Here is a 6,234-nt window from a genome sequence, read left to right as displayed (position 1 = left end):
ATTAGTAGCAATAAAATATAGAATGTCATGTATGATAATCATAACCTGAAGAAAATAGTTACTCGCACCAAAATTAGCCAGAAATTATTTTTTCCACAATTGCTTATATAATGTGTGGTGTGGTAGTTTCTCACCCGTATTGCATAGAAGTAACTAGAAATATGAGACATGTTATGCAAATTTATGAATTTATAACAATTTGTTTTAAAAAAGATATAAAGTTGTGCATGCATTTCTCTCAGTGAAGAAAGGCCTTCAAACAAACACAAAGAGGCAGTGGATAATTTCTAAAGAAAAAAAAAAGATAATGAACAAATCCATTCACAACAAAAGATGAAGATATAAACTAATAACAACCTATTCTATATAATGAAAATAATGGGGTTATAGAGGAAAAGAATGCAAAGATTAAGTATAGTTCTTTTTTGCGGTTAGGAATTACTTTTTGGAAACCACTTTGCTCTTCTACTAATAGCTAGACAACCCTACTCAGATGAGCTCTTTTCCAAGGCAGATCTCAAAACTCCTAGTGATTAGGATTTCAAGGAGGAGGTAGCATATTTCCAACTCCTTTTTGTGGAATCTACAAAGCAAGGAAGGAAGGTGCACTCAAATCATGAGCACTTCGTGAGGAAGTTAGAAGAGTTCCTGGAAATAATGATCAAAACCCCCACTCTCCAAAGAAAAGCCCTTTTGGCTATAGAGAAAAGCTTAGTTGGAAAGTTAATGGGGCAATGGCCAAGTTACAAGGACCCTGATATCTAGATGATCGAGTATTGAATCCCTTTTATGAAGGGCTTGGTAATTGTGTTTCTTTACAAAAGACGATATGGATTTCTTATTTCAGATTAAGAAGAGCACATGGCCTGATCTTCAAAAGTAGTCCCTACTTCCTAAGCTCTCAAGGGCTACATTTGAATCATTGGATGTTGAAATTAATCATAGAAGAATCTCCCTATGACTAAGTTGGACAAAACACATAAACATCTAAAAGTTTCCGAAATGGGGATGCCTGGAAACATGAACCCCCAAAATGGGTATATATGGGCACAATATATTAAAAAAAACAAACACATAGATGTGTAGTTTTTACTAAATAACACATTGTCTTGCAAGAAAGTAAGAGTGATACACATGAATGACATTTTAGGAGACCTGTGTCTATGTTGACCCTCATAGATGATTAAATGATGCAAAATCCCGTAGCTTTGTAACCTTTATAGCTGCCCCAAATTTGTAGATCTTGCTGGAAGTAAGAGGATGGATAAACCTGAAGTTACTGGAGATTGTTTGAAGGAGGCGCAATACATAAACAAGTCCCTTTCATCTCGAGGGGATTTTATTGCAGCATCGGAACATACAAATCCACAAGCCATTTCAAAATAGAAAATTGATTCAATTGCTTCAGGTTCCATTAGGGGGAAAGGAAAAGCCTTTGATGTTTGGGCACATAAGTCCTGAACCAGATTCATATGAGGAGTCAATAAGCACCCTTAAAATTGTCGAATGGGTGTCCCTTTTTGAACTAGGTACTTCTCGCTTGAATAAAAAGAGTGGAGAACTTCGTGAACTTAAAAGACAGATGGACAGTTTGAAGAAGACATTGGCAAGGAAAGGAAGTTGTCAATATAATAAGCTTACCACAGACAAAAATGCAAGAAAAGTGCCTGGGAGTTTTGTCAATATTACGAACCAGAGAACTTAAAAAAAATGAATTTTTTAGTGAAGCTTGAGGTGCAGAACATGTTTTCCATCCTTCCTGGGCTCAACTTCACTCAAACCATCCATATTCATTATGCATGTTATCTCCATGAAAGAGAAGATTTAGTTGCATGCCTGGATGGGGATGATCTGATACTTCATGAAACAGTTTCCACTGTGGTTTCCTCCAATCTTGGTTCTCTGGGATTTTTCACTGCACATCATTTTATAGGTTTTCGAAGAGATTTGGAGTCCATTATTCATGGAAATATTACAACAGATGGAGTTTACGTAACACTCAAAATGCGACTAGGTAATGGGATATTCCACAATGGGAAAGCTATACCAGGAAACGTGTTTGATGTCCTTAATAAAGTTGGGGATGATCGTGTTTCCAATCATTACCTTTGTAAGAATGAATGTTATGAGCACAACGACCTTATAACTAAAGTGCAAGTTGATGGAATCATAGTAGCCACCCCTACTAGAATCACAACCTATTCTACATTAGCTGGAAGCTCCATAGTGCGTCCTAATGTCCCACGCATTCTTTTTACTGCAATATGTTTCCACTCACTATCATTTCATCCTATGATAATTCCAAATTCAACTCAGCTTGAATCGAATATTTCTGGTGCTGCTCAAAGTAATTCATGGGTATTGTTTGAAGGTAAGAGATGGAAACAACTCTCAAGAGGCGACCTTATCCCTGTTTACATGAGCAAGCAACCTCTTCCAACTATAAATGAATGCGATCAAAGTAGTAAATGTTTTCAGGAAAGTCAGATTTGTGCTGCATATGATGATGATGATGATGTGCCCAGTCTTTCTAAACTGCACAGCGTTCCAGCACAAGCTGGGAGGCTATCTGCATGCGTATCAACTAATAGGACTAAAGAAAGCGATCAAACCTATATCAACTAAGCAAATTGCAAATACTTACAGCCAGGATGAACAAATTCTGTGTAAAAGTATTTTTCATTAACAGAAAAAGAGAGTATATTAAAAACACATGGCAAAAACTGTTTAAAAAAAGTGCACAGGTAATCAAAATTACAATCAGAAGTGGAAAAAACCTGTATTTTGCATGAACTCTCACTTCCAAAAGGGAAAAATCTGAACCAAAAACTTGTGCTGCTTTTGAAGATTTGTTCTTCTGAAAATCAGACAGAATCCTGATATCGTGCTTTTAAATTTGTAAATCTCAGTGCTTTTAAGGAATCGAAATTTGTAAATCTCAGTGCTTTTAAGGAATCGTTGGGTGCATTAATGAAAATAAATTTAACAGCTGAGAACTGCATATTTATTAATTCATTACATCTCATGCAGCCAGCCCGAACTGTCTCATGCACTGTCTCATGCAGCCAGCCCGAACTGTCTCATGACATCAGATTAGATTTTTAAGGAATCTTTGGGTGCATTAATGAAAATAAATTTAACAGCTGAGAACTGTATATTTATTAATTCATTACAGCCCGAACTGTCTCATGCAGCCAGCCCGAACTGTCTCATGACATCAGATTAGATATCAGATGGAGTGGTAATCAACACTTAGTTTACTAACTACTTTCACCTAGTTTACTAACTATTTTCGCCAAGTAGCTTATATTTACTGACAAAAATGCTTTCAAATAACTACTTTCACCTAGTTTACTAACTAGTTTCACCAGGTAGCTCATATTCACTGACAAGTTTTCAAATTTTAATAATATATGTATATTTTTTATATATGGAAAAAATTGTATTGGACCAAATTATAAGTAAAAGTTCAATATGCATGTAACGAAAAATCTATTTTTTATTGTTTATTTTTTATGTTAAATAATATATTTAGTAATTATTAAAAGAAAAAAAATAGATTTTTCAATTTTTTTTATTTATGTTAAATAATAAATTTAGTGATTATTAAAAAAAAAAGGAAAAAAGATTTTTCCTTATTTCAAATAAGTAATTACTTCAAACACACAATTTAGTAATTATTAAAAAAATTAAAACTAGAGATTTTTTTTTAATACAAATAAAGAATTTAGGAATTTGTTAATTATTTTTTATCTCTATTTTTCTAGCAATATATACTTGTCTCGTATAAAACCTCATGCAATAAGTTTGGTAACACCCTTGAAATAGTATTTACTCTCGTTTATTAAATATTTTGTATTTCCACTTTTCAACTTCAGTGACAAAGAAATAATAAATTTAGTTAACAATGAGTAAAATCCATCAAAAGTGTTGCCTAAAGTCATAGTAATTTGATCTATTACAGATGATGAAACTATTAGTGAAATGAAAGATTTCAATATGTGACATAGTAATCAAGATAATTTATAAGAATTCTTACCTATAACTATTCATGTGATACATAACTTTGGTTCCATTACAAGAGATATTGAATAATTAGGCCATGTTCATTTTAGCAATGATATAAACAATAATGTTCATTTTAGCTTACCTATTCAATTAATTTGGCTATTATATCCACTATCGACCACTTGGGAAATATCACATTAGTTTAAAACTTGCTTACTCGGTCTTCACATAACCAAACAATGGGTCATCAATTAACACAATTACCTTTCCATCATCTACCTTATCCATCTGCCAGATCACTAAGCTGCTATCCCCCCAGGACACTTAATGCTCTATACATACTTACTATCTCGATACTCAACACCTAACATATAGACGAGCTTGTAGATTGAAGCCCTAATGTCTCAATACTCGATATCTTGAAAGGCCAATGGTCGGGCTATCAAGCGATCAGGCCCTCAGAAGAGGCTAAAGAGTGTCATTGATACTAATTACCTTTCCATCATCTACCTTATCCATCTGCCAGATCACTAAGCTGCTATCCCCCCAGGACACTTAATGCTCTATACATACTTACTATCTCGATACTCGACACCTAACATACAGAGGAGCTTGTAGATTGAAGCCCTAATGTCTCAATACTCGATATCTTGAAAGGCCAATGGTCGGGCTATCAAGCGATCAGGCCCTCAAAAGAGGCTAAAGAGTGTCATTGATACTGATTAGCTGATATATTAACATCCAAAAGCCCAACATCCATGTCATCGCTATATGGTTACCACCTATACATCACCTCGGTGCCTAATCAACCTTCCATTGCCATGTCAACATGCCACATCACTTACCACATTGGTATGTCATGTCATCTAGACCCACATTGGTGCCACATCATAATGAAACGTTAGCATGTCAAATCAACTGCCACACAATTGACTGTTGTATCCCCAGATCCACGTCCACTCACCACATCATTACTCTATTGATACCAAGGTTTCTTGTTGGTGACTAGTGTCCTACTTACTAATGTCTACTACCCAGTATTGTGCCATTTTGATAGGTTGATGTACCAACAACTAATACATTGCATTAGTGTTGGTTGACCTCAAGGTGTCCTTAACACAGTTAGCCCGAAATTTGACCTCTCGATGGACTATAGTCCCCAACCATCAAGTGAGAGTCCTTGAACCCTCTATCTCCATGAGCTAATGGATAATGTAGGGTGATATGCTAATATCGAGGACATGTTTGACGTGGAATCTAGGTTAGCTGGGGATTTTTGCACAATTAAGTGATGGGGAGCACTATTTTCCATCATTATAAACCATAGGTATATAGATGGTGTATGGGTGTTAATGTGAGGATAATTTTGCCCGACAAGGATGGCTTTGTTTGGGTCCTTGGACATCATCTAAGGAGAAACACCATTATCATGCTAGGGTCTAGTACGAGTGGTTTTTAAGGCTTAGTAATAATACAGACTATGCACATGGTAGAAAACCACCCTCCAATGCCTCTAAGGTGAATAGTTGGCCTAGTGGTACTCATGGAGACCATCTAAGGGATGGTTCTTAGGCCCTTGAACATTTTTCAAGGATGAAAACTAGTCCCTGAGGGCCTAAAAGAGGTGTAAGATAATGGTCATAGTCCATGTATAAGCTCCCAAGCCACTTCAATACAACACCTACAAAGTTGTGGAGTTGCCTCCTCAAGGGCAAAGGTCTTGATTGTGTGTATATCTTCCTTGAAAAGTAATTTCTCCATTCCCGTAAGGGAAGGGTCTGCAAATCAGTTAGATATGGCCAATATTCCTATGGAAACCAACCAAGGTACCTTTTCAAAAGGAGATCCTTGTGCTTTTCCTTTCTTTGGAAACGTTGGTACTCCCTTGATGGCCACTTTGAATATTCCTGGGTTGAATGTTGGACTACTCGTTTGGCTGTGGTCCACCCCAAATATTCCCAAAACTCTTGAAGCTTCTCAGATGAATGCTTTATTTCAGTGGCATCACATGGGTGCTAATTGTTCATCTTCTGTCCAAGAGAAATCTAGGATTCATTCTTCTCCTCCTTCTTGTAACAAGAAATCTAAAAAGAGGAGAAAGAGAAAGTCAAAGAAGAAGAATAATTCTATCCCTTCATCATCAACCTTTGCAAGTCATGTTGGAGATGAGCCTTTAGCTGCAGCAAGTCATGCTAGGGGCACGAGTCTAGTCACTGTGAGTCATAC

General features: G+C 36.1%; 1 pseudogene; it reads left to right on the top strand.

The window, feature by feature from the left end:
• The first annotated feature begins 1,710 nt into the window (after window positions 1–1,710).
• LOC149149465 (NAD kinase 2, chloroplastic pseudogene) lies at window positions 1,711–2,625 on the top strand (annotated as a pseudogene).
• Window positions 2,626–6,234: the final 3,609 nt, after the last annotated feature.

Source organism: Pinus tabuliformis, chromosome 9, assembly GCF_031772625.1.
Source record: "Pinus tabuliformis cultivar Carrire ecotype Pingquan chromosome 9, CPIR1, whole genome shotgun sequence".
In the NCBI taxonomy this organism is placed as follows: Eukaryota; Viridiplantae; Streptophyta; class Pinopsida; order Pinales; family Pinaceae; genus Pinus; species Pinus tabuliformis.
The sequence above is the reverse complement of the archived record's forward strand: the minus strand, read 5'-3'. Positions and strand labels throughout refer to the sequence as shown.